The sequence below is a fragment of the Belonocnema kinseyi genome, chromosome 8 (assembly GCF_010883055.1).
Source record: "Belonocnema kinseyi isolate 2016_QV_RU_SX_M_011 chromosome 8, B_treatae_v1, whole genome shotgun sequence".
Lineage (NCBI taxonomy): Eukaryota > Metazoa > Arthropoda > Insecta > Hymenoptera > Cynipidae > Belonocnema > Belonocnema kinseyi.
In genome coordinates this window covers 135,967,836-135,987,618 of record NC_046664.1, presented here as the reverse complement: position 1 = coordinate 135,987,618, position 19,783 = coordinate 135,967,836, and the positions used below count along the sequence as shown (strand labels likewise).

The window sequence follows — 19,783 nt, the reverse complement described above, 5'->3', positions numbered from 1 at the left end:
AAACAATGTTTACTGGGTCGCCGAGAAAATACGATTTTGCCCAATGAGATCAATCGAGAACAGTCTCCTCATGTGCTGACTACCCTTTTTTAGTTTTTAACCGTATGTTTAAACGCGTGGGCGGAAATATATATATAAAGCGGTGTTTATCAGGTCGTCAAATTAAAAGCATCAAAATGACATGTAAAACAAAATGTAGATCAGTGAAAGTTATTTAGCATGAATAACACAAGGACTCCAATCAAAGTCACGTTTTTAAAAGTCAAAAAAATGATAATAAACGAGTGTCTTTTTAGGCTGAATTTTATAGAGTTTTAAAGGTGTTTACTGGGTCACATTCAGACATTAAACGGTGTTTATTGGGTCGGCGAGAAAATACGATTTTCCTAATGAGATCAATGGAGGACAGTGGCCTGAGGCGTTGACTACTTTTTTTTTAGTTTTTAACCGTATGTCTAAACGCGTGGGCGGAAATATATATAAAGCGGTATTTATCAGGCCGTCAAATTGAAAGCATCAAAATGACATGTTAAACAAAATGTTGAGCAGTTAAACTTATTTAGCATGAATAACACAAGAACTCCAATCAAATTCACGTTTTCAAAAGTCAAAAAACTAATTATAAACGAGTGTTTTTTTAGGATGAATTTTATAGAGATTTAACGGTGTTTATTGGGTCACATTCAGACATTAAACGGTGTTTATTGGTAATGGGTATAAAAACATTTTAGGAGACAGCCAATGAGTTTATGGCTTTAAAAAATCGAACGTCCTATTACTAATATTAGATCTTGCAAGCGACTTTGAATATATAAGTTTAAAAATCATTATATTATCAAATGCGCGGGACAAATCGGCTGATCGTTGTCCATAGAAATGATGAATCAGATGACTTTTCGGAAATCCGTATTGATATTCTCTAAGGTCAAGTAATGTCATTTGATAGTCCAAGAAGCTGACAACGATTCACATCAAGTGAATATAGCGTTTTCCTTCATCAAAATCTGACAGCAACGGGCGACCTGCTAAACACCCTTACGTATCTAATTCGCATTTTATCACGATAAGTTCTACGAAGAATAGGCTATTTTTTCGTCACCGTTAAGAATAAGCCCAGCTTCATATTTTATGAAATTCATTAAACGCGAGAAGTGTTAAAAGAAATAACAATCTTTCAAAATATCTTCGTTTCAAAGTTATTGGAGACTAAATTACATTACAGACTGTAATACAGAATGCTGTAGTTTTTTAATTAGTAGGAAATGTTTCGAAAAATAATAGGTTATTTATTCCGCCTGAAAACTTAGCTAAATGAAGTTAGCCAAATACTTAACGGCAACGAAAAGATAGCCTGTGCATCGTAGAACTTATGGATAACAACCTACATAAACTGAGTCATAGGTGTAAAGAAATTATACCTATTGGTTGTAAATTAGTTTTCTTATACCTTACATCACTTTATTTTGTTATGTAAAAAATTTCTACGTACTTTTTAAACCAAAAATGTGTTTTATACATGGAAAGCTGGTCCTTGGGTCTTTCATATGTATATACTTGTCGACAAAATAAACACCTTTATATCCATCACTTATCTTAGGTAAAGCGTAGTTTATCGGGTCCTAAGTATTAAAATTATATTTTTCTCTTATTGTGGCTTATATATAATAAATTAGATTTAACCATTATTTCTGTTACTACTTGAAAACTCTATGTAAAGTGCTACTTTTTATATGTAAAGATTTTTTGCAGACAAAAAAATCATTATTTTATACAATAATACCAAAGATGTATTTTCCGTTGTAAATTACCATTCTTATACCTTACATCACTTTTAATTTGTTATGTAAAGAATTTTTACGTACCTTTTAATCCAGAAATTTTTTTTGTACATGCAAATGTGGTTATTGAGTCTTTTATATGCATACACTTGTCGACCCAATAAACACCTTTATATCCATCACTCATCTTAGGTAAAGCATAGTTTATCGGTCCTAAGTATTAAAATGTCATTTTTCTTTAATCGTGGCGTATACGTAATAAATGAAACTTAACAAATATTTCTGTAATTACTTGAAAACTCTATGTAAAGTGCTAATTTTAATATGTAATGATTTTATGCAGATATAAAAAATCATTATTTTATACAGTAATACCAAGGTGATATTTACCGTTGTCAATTCGCTTTCTTATACTAATTCCCAAAGGAATTAACCCCCAAGCTCAGGTGAAGATGGATTCAATGCAATGGATCGGCGGAATCTCGGGACCTTTAGGTGGACGGAGCAATTAAATAATGACTTGCTAGAGTGCTACGATGCGAGTGTGGCCCCTGAACGAGGTTACATGGCACAACTGCATGTTCTGTGTTGGGAGAAACACCCGGAGCTATCGCACTTTTCGCATCAACGTCTGCGGAATCATGCTGAAGTACTGCAAAAAAAGGGGCTATGTATCGCCAAGGTTCGAAAGTTCGCGCGCGTACTCCGGTCCCGTCACCACACACTTAACAAGTCAAAGCTGCTGACCATCAGACAGCATATTGTCGAGAGAATGCGGATACTATCTGGCGCTAAGAGAAGTCTAGAGCGGAGAGAGGGAGAGGTGGGTCAGAGAAAATCAACAGTTTCTCTCTGACCCATCTCGACTCTTCCAAGACCTCATAACATCTGATGAAGAATGCCCACCCATCACTACCGAAGAGGTGAAAAAAGTATTAAGAGGGATGAAGAGTTCTTCATCCCAGATGGTATCAATACCTTCTGGTGGAAGAAGTTTCCTTCAACCCATCAGCATTTGGCCCGTATTTTCACCTCATATTTAAAGTCGGAAGAGCCGCTTCCGGAGTGGTTGGTGGAAGGGCGCACAATACTCCTGCCGAAAATAGGCAACTTCGCTGACCCGAAGAATTACAGGCCAATCACTTGTCTAAACACACTGTATAAGATATTCACAGCTATCCTAAATGATAGGATTGTTCGAGCAATTGAAACTGTGTGGCAAGAAATGTATGAACAACGAGACTCAAAGAAAGACGTAGCAGGATGTCGGGAGTACCTGCTCATCGATAGATGTGTCTCCAAAGATGCAGCATACTACCAGCGTGACCTATCAATGGCCTGGAATGATTACCGGAATGCTTTCGATTCGACCACCCATAGACTTATCATCTGTGTTTTGGAAAGCTTAAAGGTTCATCCGCAAATCATGAGGTGCATAGAGAGATTGATGCCGCTTTGGAAAACCAGATTTACTGTCTCTTCTGGAAAAAAACGTGTGACAACTAACAAGGTCCGACGGGCACTATTGCGGCAAACCTGTAGATCGAAAGTACAAGGTCACCCATGTATTTGGCATGGACGATCTTAAGATCAAAGCTAAAAACAAAGAGCAACTACATCTAGCTTTAGGGATTGTCGAACGATTTACAAAGGAAATAGGAATGGAATTTGGGTTAGAGCCGCATTCAGGATGTGACATCTATAAAGGATAATCTCCGAGCATTTGGTACACATACTATCTAGTTGTCTAACTCATGCGGGAACAACTTACATCTAGAGGCATAATGCGGCACTAAGACTGCTTTATTACCATCTCTCTCACTCTCACGGCATCAACCTTAATATCGTTCCTCTAAATGCTCCTTGGGAAATCGAGTCAATTGTCGAGAATGAGAAGTGCCGCATATACTGGAACTTTATATTTTCGACAATTGTTTCTGTTGCACACTCGAGGCCTGACATGGTTCTTCTTGACTTCGAGGAGCGAACCATGTTCCTTATCGAATTTTCGGCGCGAGCTGACAAAAACATCATGCCGAGGAGAATGAAAATAAAGAGAGGTATAGACCTCATAAGGGAGTGGCGACGATTTTACCCCGAATATTCTGTCAAACTAATCGTCCTTATCATCGGCACTCTTGGAGGTGCCAAGCTTTCACTGATTAGTATCCTGAAAAGCATCCCTGCGTGTGAACAATATGCTAAAACACTCGCGGGAAAAATGCAGAAGGCGGTCGTCCGTGAGTCGCTCCGTGTTCTCAGGGTGCACGAGACTTTTGCCGGATCGTCGTATTGATTCCGTTACAGACTGTAATCACCTATCTTACGGTCGTGAGACGTGGTTGTGGCTGAAATTTTACCGCGATTTCGACGGGATCGGGTGCAGTTTTTCATATTAGCACCCGCTCCCGGTGAAATCCTGCGGTTGTCCTTATGACAATATATGTATATATATATATATATATATATATATGATTTTACATTTATATACGTTTAAAAACATTGTTTTTAAATGTTCGGTTTTGATTCCTCTAGAATCAAACCGAATGGCCCATAACAAAGCCACCGAACGCGTCCTCGGGTTGCGGATACAGGGTCCCTGTACCAGGCATTTCTGGTCAATATGGTTAAAAAAATTAATAGACAGTCACGGACAATTGTCCAGGCGTGGTCCCAAAGGAATTAAAGGCCAAGCGTAGGTGCCAAAAATGCGTTGAAAGTTGAATGGCACCTGGGTGAGGTGTCTCGAACGTTGACTCTGGGATATCGGGCGAACTCTCAGAGTATGCAGCCTTATCCTTACATGCGGGGTTCTACAAGGATGGACGAACCCCTTTTCCTAGCTTTTCGCGGGCACAACAATGATAACACCAAACATAGTTATAGTAAGTGAAGTTCAAAGTAATAGAACGCGCAGGTTTCCCTACAATGGGTCAGCAAACAATGCCTACCACTCTAGAGCTGGGGGAGCCAATGAAGATGGAGTCCATGCGATGAATTGGCGGAATCTTGTGGCTTTTAAGTGAACGGAGCGACTAAATCACAACTTGCTAGGGTGCTACGATTCAAGTGTGGTACTTGAACGAGAAAATCACATGGTACGATTGCATGCTCTATGGTGCGAGAAACACCCAGAACTATCGCACTTTTCGCATCAACGTCTGCGAAACGATGCCGAAATACTCCAAAAAAGGGGCTATGTAAACGGAGCACCTACTCTACCACAGCCAGTACTAGTCGGCAACATAGACAGAGAGGCCACACTCAGAGCAACCACAGGCAGGTATCCGGTAGAGGTAGAGCGATGCTTTATGACACGGAGAAACATCAACATCCAAGTTTTTCTCAAGCCAAAAGATCAAGATGAAATGGATGACAAGCTTCGTGGACATTTTTTCGAAGGATTTAGCCTGCGGACTATCAATTGTTGCGTGTATAATTAGTGTGTGACTGGCTACGTAACATCTAGCAGGAACTTTACAGCCAAGGTTCAAAAGTTTGGGCGCGAACTCCGGATCCGTTATCGCACAGTTAACAAGCTGCTGAACATCAGGTAGCATATTGTTGAGAGAATACTGATACTATCTGGCGCTGAGAGAAGTCCTAGAGCGAAGAGAGAGGCGGGTCAGAGAAAATCAACAGTTTCTCTCTGACCCGTCGTGTCTCTTCCAAGACCCCCCAGTTACTGTCGACCACCCGCCCAAACCAAAATTGGTCGAAATATTTTGTAGAGAAGTCTATAAAGTGTAGCTACGACTGCACGAAGACTCAGAGAACATAAATAACTTCAAGGAGCTGTGTGATTTACTCATAATACCTGAGGATGAATGCCCACCCATCATTACCGAGGGGTTAAAACAAGTATTAAGAGGTATAAAAGAACTGTCCCGCTCCAGGAACAGATGGTATCAAGAACATTTGGTGCAAGAATTTTCCTTCAACCCATGAGTATCTAGCTCATATTTTCACCCCATATTTACATTCGGAGGGACCAATTCCGGAGTAGTTTGTGGAAGGGCGCACAGTACTCCTGCCGAAAATGGGCAATGTAGTTAACCCAAAGAATTAGAGCCAATCACTTGTCAGAACATAATGTATAAGATTTTCACAGCTATTCTAAATGATAGGATTGTTCAGCCAATAGGACCTCTGTGGCAACACATGTATGAACAACACGACTCAAATAAAGGCGTAGCAGGAAATTGGGAGAACCTGCTCATCGATAGATGTGTCTGCTATGCCGCTATGGAAACCCAGATCTTCTATCTCATCTGGAAAAATCGTGCGACAACTAACAAGGTCACATTTCGGAGAGGTGTCTTCCAGGGCGACACCATGAGCCCACTCCTTTTTTGCCTTTCATTATTGCTACTATCTCTAGCACTTCGCCTTTCCCTACTTTTGCAGAAAACCTCCAAATCTAAAGCAGAGCGGCATTTAGGACCTGACAACCAGCAGATTTGGACATTCGAACTGTCGGCGAGGAACAAAGTATCTGCAACGAACATGCTTGCCGTCCTGGTAGTACTCTATTCATTTGGAGTTGTGCCATGGACGAAGAACGAGCTAAGATCCCTTGATATCGGGACACAAAAGGTTATGCATATCAACAAAAGCATACAAATGGAAGAGACCCTCTCCTTAAAACGGTCAGCAAGCACGAAGAAGTGGGCAAAGGAGCGTTTCTGTACAAAGCAGTGGAGGAGGCAACTAAAACACAGAGACTTAACTTCAGTATCAGGGGTGAGCAAAGTTAGGGTGTCTACTGTTATTTAAAAAAAAAATCCAGGACTTTTCCGGGTTTTCAAGGTTTGACCATTTACAACAAGCAAACGGTTCATCCGATCTAAATGTAACTTCGCACGGTTTTTGAGGGTTATTCAACTGTAAAAATCAGACATAACATTAGTCATTTAATGAAGACTTGAAATTTAGCAGTACATTTATTTCAGTTTTCAGAACTGCCCTTAAATTTTTTCTGTGCGACCATTTGTTGCTGAGATATCATTCGATATCAAAATTTTTGCTTACACTACTTGCTAAAATTTCGCGGAACATGTAGCTCTATTAAATATAGTAGGCTATTAAAGTGTTAAATGTATTTGCAAGTGGAAACTTATTCCTTATACCGTACAAGTCCGATAACTTTTCAACTTCGGGGCTGTAGGGGCGAAAAATTCCAGGAATTGCGGACTTATCGGACGCACCCTCTAGTAGCACGATATTAGGTGCGCGCATGCGTAAATCATGGGCGCAAATCATTAACAAAATGGCACACGTAGTGGAAGAACAACCATTAGTGTGCGTGCCGTACGTGTGATGACGTTTTAAGGGAAGTGTAAACTTATCGGACGGCAAGTTATCGGACTTCTACTGTACTGAAAAAATAATGTCGATTTCTTAAAAGTAATTTTTAAATAATACTTAGAGGTGGCGCCATACTTTCAAAGTTTACGGTTGAATAATCTAACGAAGTTCATAAAATCGTCAACTGTTCAAGAAAATATTAACTTTTCCTGGTGACCTCTGTTATACAATGATTATTTAAAGGTTTCTTCTGCCTATCCTAGTCTACTGGCTGCTTTTCTGAAATTCTCACAATTTTCAACAAGAGCATTTGTTTCAGATGTGTAGATCGGAGTAGTTTAAAGGTATTCAATTTTTTGCTTTTAAGATCAATGTGCTTATTTTTTTTTTTAATTTTTAATTAAAAAATTAATTGATGGTATATGTTGTTAACGATAAAAACAATTAGTTAAAAAATGTTTGATGATTAAAACTTTAAATAACTGAAAATAATTGTTTAAACAATTTGTATAGAAATGTAATTGTTATTGAATATTTTCATCAATATAAACATTTCATTGGTTTGCAAATTTTTGAAGTTTCACATTTCAAATGTTTAAATAATTAAAGATAATTATTTGATTAAACAATTTTTATGAAAAACTAATTGTTAGTAAATATTTTTATCGATGAAAATAATTTATTAGTTAAAAAATGTTGAATGATTCAAATTTTTAATGTTTAAATAATTGAAAATAATTATTTGTTTAAACAATTTCTATATAAAAGGTTTTGTTATTAAATATTTTTATCGATAAAAACAGTTTATTAATTAAAAAATGTTAAATTATTCAAATTTTAAATGTTTAAATAATTGAAAATAATTAATAACAAATAATATTGAGGGCCTGAATCAAGCTCACGAAAATCATAGTTTTAAGAAAAAATAGCCATGTTTGAGACTTAAAAAATAATCCTAATAATATTTTTTTAAAATTTTTTTTCTAAAGCACTTACTTCGATACTGATACTGAATCTTTTTAACCCTTGTAAATCTCTTAAAACTACTCAATTATTTCTGTATATTTGGTAACTGCAAAATTGCGTGAGTGTGTTTAAATATCTTGAAGCCTTTTAAACTTTGTTTTAAAATCTTGTTTTAAATTTATTTTCACTATGATTTAAAAAAAATTCATTTATAGGTTTGCCGGAAATCGTAAAATGTACATTAGTTTTTCAGTATGGGGAACAGGAACATATATATATTAGGGTGGCCCAACATGACTGGCTTTCGATTTCTTGTTATTTGCAACTGGAAACCTGTTCCTCATACTGAAAAACTAATGTCCATTTTACGATTTTCGGCAAACCTATAAATGAATTTTTTTTAAATCATAGTGAAAATAAATTTAAAACAAGATTTTAAAACAAAGTTTAAAAGGCTTCAAGATATTTAAACAAACTCACGCAATTTTGCAGTTACCAAATATACAGAAATAATTGAGTAGTTTTAAGAGATTTACAAGGGTTAAAAAGATTTAAAATTCTTTTAAACTTGAAGATTTCCAACAAAATTAAAACAAAATGTAGTTTTTTAAAGATTTTAAATAACAAATTTAGAAACTTAAAAATTTCGAATGGTTTCAAGAGAATATTCTTGAGAATCATAGGAAACCTTGAAAGCATATTTTGCTTTTAAACATTAATTTTTAGTCAAAATTTAAAAATATTTAAGAAGATTTATAGAATTAGGATTTTTCAGTTGTCTCATTTTTTAAAATGTTGAATCGTGTTTTAAAATGTTTTTTAATTTTCTTTCAAATTTATTTCTTTTAAAAAAAAGCATTAAAAAATTACCAGGAATCTCAAGAAAACAAATTTTTTTTCTTGTAATCTTTGAAAACTTTTAAGGAGTTTCCAAAATTTTCATTAAAAATCTATAAGACCCTATATTTTCTTTTATTTTATAAACCTTCTGTATATTAAAATTTTTTTTTTTGAAAAGTACAATATGTTTTTGATAAATTCAAATTTTTCCGAATTTTTTTTAATGTTGAAAAATTATAAAAATTGCACTAAAATCTTCGACATTCTTCCATGAGAATTTTTGAATCAAAGCGCCCCAAAAGCATCTAGCCAGTTTACAAACTAAAATAGACGATGGACGTGAATTTGCACACTCCGATCTTCTTCAAAGTCCGAGAGCAATCAAGACACTGTTTACATGTATATTGGGGTTGCTCATTGTGAATTTGAGGTAAAAAATTTAATATAGCGTACTAAAAGTTTTTAACATTTATAAACTTTGGAACAAAAATTAATAATTAATATTTGGCATGCATATTGCTAAAGGAATAAGAAGTTAATAACGAATAATTTGTACCCGGGATGAAAGGTGGAAATACCCCTGAATTGTGGAAAACATCCCAAAAAATGGTTTTAACGATTAATTAGTAAAGGATCCATTGGTAAAAATTACATTTCTGCAGACATCTTGTACATAAAATATACATACAAAATTAAGGTATTCAGTTTTCCTTTTTCGCGCGTATTTTTCGAGATATCCAACCTGGGAGTAGGGGTCAATTTGTACTGTCCTGGTCGTGCGCTCTTTTCATACCCCATATCTCAAAATAGGGTCGTTTCTGGATGAAAGTGTACAGTACTGAAATTATATAATATTTCCGGTTCTACATTTTAAGTTCTATGCATTTTCATTTAAAAAAACCATTTCATTTAAAGATGAACTACGGCAGGTGTCGTGAGACCTGCGTGGTATAACTCATCCCCTACTCCCGGAGTGGATATCTCGGAAAATATAGCCGACAAAGGAAAGGTGAATACCTACATTTTTAATGTATATTTTATGTACAAGATGTCTGCAAAATATACATGCCAAATATTAATCATTTATTTTGTTTCCTAAGTTTAAAAATATTAAGAACGTTTGGTCTGCCATAACGTGCCGATGAAAAAGCACTGAAAACCGCGCCGAAATGACACTGCCCAGTGCCGTTCCAGTGCTGCTCGTTTAAAGCTACTCATATTCTGGTTTTAAATGCCTGTAGAAGTTTCCTTTATACCTCAGACTAGGCTACCAAGTAGACCAGCTTAAAGGAATTAAAAATCAAAAATTGTAAAATTTCTCAATTTTCTATGAGAAGGTTAGAAATTCTGAATCTACGGGTTTCGATTATTTCAGATATCTAACCTTTTCTTTTAAATGTTTAAAATTGTAATGAATATAACGTATCTCGTAAATGGAATTAGATACACCAAAACAGACAACATTTTTCAATTCAGCTTCCAAATAGAATATTAGTTTATAAGTTATCAGTATAAAGGCAATATTACGATATCCGTGGCGACAAAGTTTTAATGTGGATTCCTATAGGATTTTTAGCGAAAACATGAATCTGAAAGTTTTAAATCGATATCTCGAATAGTTTTCGGTTTATCGATTTAAACAATTTTGTTTTTAATGTAGATAATTTTTTAAGTTCATTCCTAAAGGCGATTTTTGCAAAGAATAAGGAGTTTTAATGTGGATTTCTATAAGGGAAAGGGGGCAGGGGTGTGATCTTACATTATTTCTCTGACCAATTACAGGAATGCCTTCGAAATCTCAAAAACAATTCGAGATATCGTTTTAAAACTTTCATATTCGTGTTTCTCGCAAAAAATCCTACAAGAATTCACAATGAAACCTTGCCGCCACGGACATCGTAATTTCCCCATTATAAATACTGTAAAGAACTCTGCCCGCCCGATACGTGACGAATACAATAGGACCATTATATGACCGCCCCATCACTTCTCAGTGCCGTTTATGTGCTCAAAATCAGGACAGTCAGCCACTGAAACGGCACTGGCGGCCCAGTGCCGTTCACTAGTACTTTTCATTGGCAGTGCGAAGCTAGAAAGAATAGGTCAAAAGGTTTTAGCTTTGTAAGCGCATTCTTCTAAAAGAGAGCAGTTTCGCAGGCGAAGAGTAGATAGATATCATCCCCTCCCTTTCTATATAGTAAGGGCAGTAGAGTGTAAGCTTTTATCGTGGGACCGTCGAAGCAGGGCCACGGCTCCAGATTCATTCCTTGCCTGACAGCTACGGCTGCAACTTGTGTTTCATTTAATAAACTATCTGACCAGGTCTACGAATCTGTTTCAGGTCAAAATTAAATTAAAGTGACCTTTCATTCAGACTGTCACACAAATTAGCGATCCATGCCAGGATACTTTTGATTGATACGTCATTCTCAAAAATTTATAAATAAGAACCTTTTTTTTTAAAGGAATTAAAATCAGTAAAACACGTACTGGGCTGAACTAAGTAGGCTCACAGTGATTCCTTGTCTAGAAAATTATACTAAAAGACGAGAAGTCACCCAACCAAGGTGGCACCGTTCGAATTGCAGAATTTGCGGACTCTAAAATCCACAGCTGACCAGAACGAGTAGATCCACTGTGGCAGCCACCAACAATCTTCACGGGAAATCGCGTTGCATGTAGATTCTGAACCAATTGATCCTAGGATTCTAAAAAGGTTGTCGAACGAAAAAGTAACAACTCCCACTGAAGTCAACCCTACAAGAGAAACTATCCCTGCGAGAGACGCAATCAAATTAATTAAAAATTTCAACGGACAAGACGATATGGGAGTGGAACCCTTCATCGCTCTTGTGGTAAGAATTAAATCACAGTACTCGAATCCAGGTGTTTTATTAGACTGGATCATCGCAGAAAAAATCGAAGGAGAAGCGGAAAAATCTATTTGATTCATATCAATTCAGGGTTATGATGATCATTTCAAAGCTCTTAGAACTAATTTTGGAACTACCGGATCACTAGAAACTCATCGCACAAAACTCTCACAAGTAATTCAAGGAGCTGGGGAAAGTACGTAGAATTTCAATGCACGACTCAACCAAAGAATGCACGAACTTTTGTATGCTGTTCAGTCGAAAAATCCCTTAACACATGAACGAGAAATTTGCATAAAAATGAAGAGCAAACAGTTCTCGAAAAATACATAATGAATTTAAGAGAAGAACTTTCAGACCGAGTTTCAAGCAAAAATCCCAGCGACGTTAGAGAAGCACAACAAATGGCAATCCAATCCGAAGTCTGGTTAACGGAAATAAGTAAAAATCGCCAATCCAAAAACACGATTAAGCCCCAAATAACAATTCGCACAACTATCAATAAATTTCCTTTTAAAACCTTAAACTCCCAATTAAATAAACAAAAATACCCTTCATTAAACAATCCTCTAAATCACGGCACACCTTTGCAGCAGAGAATCCAGTTATTTTGTAGTCACTGCAAAATCCCTGGACACACCGAAATTCAATGTTTCTCCAAACAGAAAAATTTGCACACGAAAGCCTCGGCAAGTCGACCTCCGACTCGTGTTAATTATCTCCAAGAAGAAACGGAAGAAGAAGATATCAAAGAATCGGAAATTGAATCGGAGACAGAGTATCAGCAATATCTGGAAGATTATATTCTATCAGAGGACAATTACACGGAGCATAAAAACTTGTAAAACTATTAGTTGATAGTGACGCATCGATAAATCTAATAAAAGGAAATTGCATTAACAAATATCACCAGAGAATTTTAATTGACAAAGAGTTTTTAATGGGAAATGATAAGCACCGGACAAGCGAGGTCACTAAGTGTAAGTTTCAAGGGAAAGAACATATCTTTGTAATTGTACCAGAAAATTTCCCCATACCCGAGGAAGGCATCATCGGAACACCATTTCTGTACTCTTATCAGTTCAACTTGTCAAACAGCTCCCTCCAGCTCGATGATAAGGTCTATCCCTTGGAGTACGACGGTATCCTTATCCCCAAAAACACCATAAAAATGATAAGCGTGAAAACAAACAAAAATCAGGGGCACATTCTCATAGAAGATAATCCCTACATTCCAAATTCCATTGACCGTATTGTTGACTTACAGGTTATGATTCCCGTTAGTAACGAAATCGAATCAGACTTGAGATTAAGTGATAAAGAGATAAAGTACAAGTATATCAATGTCGACCAAGAACGAGGAGCGTGTAACTTACATTACGCAGAATGAATTAAATGCTAGATTGAAATTATTACATGGAAATTTGAGGCTTGAACACATAGAAGTTGAACACAGAATACATATTCAAAAGATAGCCATCTCTTATCATTACATTTTCTCATTGCAAGGAGATTCTCTACCCTGCACAATTCTCGCGTCACATATAATCATCCTGAAAGACGAAGCAAATATTAATATACGTCAACCACGACATCCGGAATACCACAAAGAAGAAATCTCAAATCAGGTCAATGAAATGTTGACTAAGAGAATAATGTAAGCCTCGGACTCACCATTTAACTCACCCCTTTGGGTAGTTCCGAAAAAACGCGACGCGTCGGGAAAACCTAAATGGAGGCATGTAATCGATTTCAGGAAGTTAAATGAAAAAACAGATCAAGATGTCTACCCACTTCCTCTAATCGACGAAATTCTGGACCATCTTGAAAAAGCAAAATTCTTTTCAGCCTTTGATTTGAGCTCAGGATTTCATCAAATTCCCATGGACGAAAAATCGACAAAATATACTGCATTTTCTACACCTGAAGGACATTTTCACTATAATCGCATGCCTTTCGGGCTTAAAAATGCTCCAGCATGATTTCAAAAAATGATAGACACATCATTAAGAGGACCGTTAGGAAAAATATGCTTTGCTTATCTGGACGACATTGTTGTCTTTGGTAACACACTCGAAGAACACAACGAACATCTGGTTATCTTATTTGAACGTTTACGGTCTACTTGACTGAAACTTCAACCAGACAAGTGTGAGTTTCTTCGACCGGAATTAGAATATCTGGGACACGTGATCACGGAAAACGGACTGAAACCAAACCCATATAAATTATCTGCCGTCCAAAATTTCAAAAGACCCGAGAAACAGAAAGAAATTATGCCTTTCTTGGGACTAGCTGGATATTGCCGAAAATTTATTTTAAAAAAAGCTTCTCTACGATAGCTAAACCTTTAACAGCACTGACACCGGACAATACACCGGTATTAAGATATCCCGACTGCAAGGACACATTTACTTTGACCACCGACGCAAGTAATGCTGGACGGGGGGCAATTTTATCACAACAGGGACACCCAGTTTGTTACATCTTAAGAATTCTGAATGAACCTGAGCTAAATTTCACCACTACCGAAAAGGAAACATTAGCAATTGTCTGGGCAGTTAAGCGGGTTCGTCAATATCTTCTCGGACGTCAATTCATAATACAAACGGACCATCAAGCTTTGACATGGCTTTTCAACGAAAAGGACCCTTCATCCAGGTTTATGAGGTGTAGATTTCAGATGGAAGCATACACATACAAGGTCGTGTATAAAAAAGGGAAGAGAAATACGACAGCTGACGCGCTTTCGAGAATGCACCCCATCCAAGATCAAAATCTCTCAGAACAATCGGAAGCGAATGCCAACATCAACCAAGTAGATGAATCTCAAGAAGTTGACGAGATTGATACACCATCATTATCAGGCGAAGATAATGAATCAATTTTTGAAAGATTGCGAAATCATGAACCGACGGATGAAAAGGAAATTCAAAACGATTATGCAAACTGGAAAAGTAACCACCTGCCTAGTAAATTAAAAATAAAACCTGTCGCCAACGGAAAGAATTCGATTAAAATTAGCAAACAAAACATTTTCTGTTTGCTAAGAATCCAGTTACCCGACTATGGCGAAAGAAACTGGGTCAAACTCCTCTACATCAAAATTAAAGATTTCACCAGAAACAAAACCTGGAACATACTTAAATTTCATATGGAGGATCCCTTGATAAAAATGACGGAACGTGTACGCATCGGAGATATTTTGAATTTTCTATTACAGACAAAATTCACAGAATATACATTTTTCCTGTGTGAACGAGCTGATAAAAAATTGAGTGAAGAAGAGAAACAAAACCTGTTGAGGGAATCACAGGGGAACGTGGCCACTGGTCACTTTGGAGAAAATAAAACAGTCAAGACACTACGCGAACAAACATCATGGGAAAATATGGAGAAAGACGTAATCGAATTCGTTAAAAAATGTCAAGGATGCCAACGTGAAAAACTAACCCAAATTCGCCCCAAAGTTGAAGCAGTCATTCCGGAAATGCCGACGCAGGCGAATGAGAAGATCGCGATGGACATAGTTGGTCCATTACCGGAAACAACGAGCGGAAAAAAATATATTCTATCCATCCAAGATGTGCTCACGAAATACATCATTTTTATAGCACTGTAGGAAACGACGAGCAAAAGCATATTAACAAATCTACTAAATCATTACATTTACATATTTTCCTCTCCAAAGCACATCTTAACTGACCAGGGCGCTAACTTTGTATCGAAATTGGTTCAAAAAATGGAAAATATTTTTAGAATCAAGCACATTAAAACAACTGCTTTCCATCCACAAAGTAATGGAGCCCTCGAGAGAACCCATGGAACAATTAAAGATTTATTAAAAACATACATGGCCGATAACGAGACGGAATGGGACCAGAATTTGAATCTAATATGCTTAGCATTTAATACCGCAGTTCATGAGAGTACAGGTTTAACGCCATTTGAAATGACATTTGAAAGAAAAGCCAATTTCCCTTCAGCCTTAGCAACAACTACGTCGTTAACCTATCAAGAATTGTTAGACATTTGACAAAAGAGACATGAACAATATTTGGAAAAGGGAAGGACTGCCATTCAAAAAACACAGGAACAATTAAAAAGGCAGCAAGATGCAAAAATAATCATTAGTAATCCTCTTTTCAAACCAGGAGATTTATTAATACTGTCCGTTCCTCTGATTATGCAATTTTATACAATAATCAGCATTACACTGTACACACTAATAGGTTGAAGCCCTTCTATCAATAACTTCATCGGTTCATTTTGTTTCTTTTTTAGAATGAATTTCACTTGGATACTGTTATCATTTCTCTCGATCACATCTGCTAACGTGACCCTCACTTCACTCGATGGATCCACTATATTAGCTGAGGACCTTGGTACAGCAAAAATCTATCACACTACATGGAGACTCATTTCGTCCGTCGACACACACGGCATTGACAAAAGATACGAACTTAGTCTCTTGTATAGATCCGTCTCCGAACGATGTAATCAATGTTTAGAACAATTTGAACTGGAAACCTTAAAATCCCGAATTAAAAGATTAAATATTCAAACATTTTTGCTCAATTAGTTATTAGGAAAGAATCGGTATAAAAGGGGAGCTTTTAATTTAATTGGAAGCATATCCAAGACCCTTTTCGGTAGACTATCTGCAAGTGATTTGAATTATATCAACCACGAACTTGATCAACTGTATTCCCAAAACAAAAGGTTAAAAATGTCATTACAAAATCAAACTAACGTAATTAGGACTATTTTAAATTCGGCCGCACATGATGTAGATTCCTTGTTTATACAAAATAAAAACATTATAGATAATTATAACAAGTTAGCCAATAAGACTAATGAAAATATCTAAAACATATTAATGGCTAATCAGATCACAATCATGACCATTCTTGTATCAGAATTAAGTAAAGACGTATCGCTATTAATCGATGCAATAAATGACAGTAAACACGGAATATTACATTCCCAAATTTTACCTCCGACTACACTTATAGAGGGATTTAAAAAAATTTGAAGAAGTAAACGATGAAAAGCATGGCATTCAGTTAGTAGAGGAAAATTATCAATACTTGATTGATATTGCCGAAATAACTGTTTTATTGATAAATAGTAAATTTGTTTATTCAATTGAAATGCCGATTTTAGAAAAAGAACTCTACAAAATAAATCACTTAATTCCGATACCACTACGCAAGGGGGATAATTTTATCACCGTAATCCCAAATGAAAATGATGTAATGATCAACGTAAATTCATACTGTAAATTCATACAGTAAATTCATACTGTAAATTCATACTGTAAATTCATACTGATCATACTGTAAATTACTTGGATTTACAGAAATTTGTAAAAGAAAGAATCCTAGTTATCTCCTAGCAGAAACTAAATCCTGCGAAACGCAACTGATAAAGAACAGGGTTAAAATTATAAACAACAAAATATGTCAGATACATGTAATCATTATTGATCAAATGGTATTTTACATTTTACAAAACGAGCAGGGTGTCATAATGTTTCCAAACAAGGAGGAGACCATACACATTTACTGCGAAAATTCAAATTATGAAAAGTCAATAACAGGAGTAACTTTAATTAAAGCTCTAGATAACTGCATTATACATACCGAATACACTATTGTAAAATTAAGCAAAACAAAAATAAAAACGCAGAATTTTTCATACCGAAAAAACGTTACAATCCCATTCTCGGAATCCGATTTAAATCTTGTAAGAAATGTCCTTTGAAAGGACAAATAAATGACCAGGAATTAAAATCAGCCGGAAAATTTTTGGATGAGATAGAAAATGTTTTGAGTAAAGTACAGAGTATTAGAAGATCTCATTCTTGGAAAGAACAGGCAACGAAAATTCTTTCTTACTTAGGCTATACTTCGTTAATCCTTATCTCAATATTTGCAATTTATTAATGCGGAGTTTACGAATTAATTGAGAAATGTCTTCCTAGCCTCTGCATGAATTTTTGTTGTACGACCAATAAGATAAACAACGAAATAATACAAGTTGCCGCCTACGTACCAGCGAGCGCTTCTATGATTGACTTAGAGAGTAAGTTAGATAATAAACCTATTAAGTTTAGAAGGAAGTAAGCTATGAAAGCACAAAGAATTTCGGGAGAAATTCACTCTAACAGGGGAGGTGTGCAGCTAGAAAGAATAGGTCAAAATGTTTTAGCTTTCTAAGCGCATTGTTCTAAAAGAGCAGTTTCGCAGGCGAAGAGTAGATAGATATCATCCCCTCCCTTTCTATATGATAAGGGCAGTAGTGTAAGCTTTCAGCGTGGGACCGTCGCAGCAAGGTTTCGGCTCCAGATTCATTCCTTGTCTGACAGCTACGGCTGCAACTTGTGTTTCATTTAATAGACTATCTGACCAGGTCTACAAATCTGTGTCAGGACAAAATTAAATTAAAGTGAATTTTCATTCAGACCGTCACAGCAGGGTACTGAATTTGTTTACGCGAAATTAATAATGAGCAACTTCAATATACGTATCCAGTGTTTTCGTTGCTCTATAACTTAATTTATTCAAACTATTCCAGTTTTTTATCGATTTTTGGAAATTTAAAGAAAAAAAGGATTTTTAAATTAGCGAACAGATTTTTTTAAATTTTACAAGACATATTTAGCAACACAATGTAAAAAGTTTCATCAAAATCGGTGTAAATCCGCCGGTTTCTGAGATTTTTTACTTTGAACGTCTAACTTGACTAATCTAATTTTAGTTCGTAAGTCGGCTTGGTGTATTAGCGGCATTTTGATTTTAGTTCGCAAAAGCTTAGGTGTAGAACGGGCGCTGAGGAAAATCACTCGAAATTGAGTGTATGGAATCGGCACGCTCCCACCTCATCTCTGCCAACAGACATATTATCCTTCCCAACATAATTTTCTGAATATTTTGATTCAACGAAATATCTTAACGTCAAGCTTACTGGGTCATCTACTTGCACTTTTGTATCACATTCTAAATTTATGAAAAAAAAATATAAACACAAATGGAAGTTCCATAAACTTACTGTCCAGTCAAATAAGTTTTAAATTTATAGGAGTTTTAATTTGTCAGAAAGATAGCAAACTTTGAGGTAGCCCATTTCGTCGACAATTGATTCCTTTACAGTATCATAAATTCAAATCCAGGCAAACTCTCTTTTTCATTATTCTCCGAACCGATATTTCAGTGGTTAGGACCCTTTTTGTCGCACAATTTTACTTATTGCAAGATGCTAGCAAAAAAATTACATAGTTAGAATTGAAAGTAAATGTTATGAGACTTAATTATGTTTTTAAACGTAATCTTAAACATACATTTAGAATATTTTTGAAAATAAAATTCAGAATTAACTGTAAATTGTTATCATGCAAAAGATAATCAAATAATTGATTTGAATTATTATAATCAATTTTGAAGAATAAGATAACCAGTCGGTCATAATTGTATGCATACCAATTAAATCACAGAATCACTATTAACCTCCTTATTCCACCACTACAGTACATAGCCGTCCATCACGAGTCATGTCATGGACGTGAAAATTAAAGGCACGAACAGGGATGGGAAAATAAAATACCCTAGGTAATTTACATAGTTTTTTAGGGTAAATTACTAGGTAGTTTACATGCCTAGTTTCACGTGATTTAAATTAGGCGTATAAGACATTTTACGTTCTGGGGTTCCCGTTTCCCTCCACAAATGTAACCTCTAACGGATTTACATGCCTGTCGTTTTCAACCGGAAAATGCATCTTGCTCTCATTCTACCATATGACGATGCCATGCATTTATCTCATTCTAGAATTTTCACTCAACGGAAAAACAGAGAAAAATCTAGAGTGCGATAAATGCGTAGCACTGTCACATGGTAGAATGAGAGGAAGATACATTTTCCGTCTGCATTCGGCAGGCGTGTAAATACACCTAACTTGGTCCCGATTGCAAACATTCCTTGTCATAAAGAGTGACGCCAAATTCGCCTTTTTTTTGGA

At 36.0% G+C, this 19,783-nt stretch overlaps 1 protein-coding gene across 5 annotated transcripts in view; it reads right to left on the bottom strand.

The window, feature by feature from the left end:
• The window catches only part of LOC117178774 (probable deoxyhypusine synthase), a 178,163-nt gene extending 158,834 nt beyond the window's left edge, over positions 1–19,329 (bottom strand). The window contains exons 1-2 of one of the 5 annotated variants that reach the window (XM_033370239.1): positions 19,246–19,329; positions 18,818–19,024 (exon numbers count right to left, since the gene is read on the bottom strand). The gene's annotated coding sequence lies outside the window, so the exon portion shown is untranslated. The other 4 variants (XM_033370238.1, XM_033370237.1, XM_033370240.1 and 1 more) reach the window with 4 other exon arrangements.
• Positions 19,330–19,783: the final 454 nt, after the last annotated feature.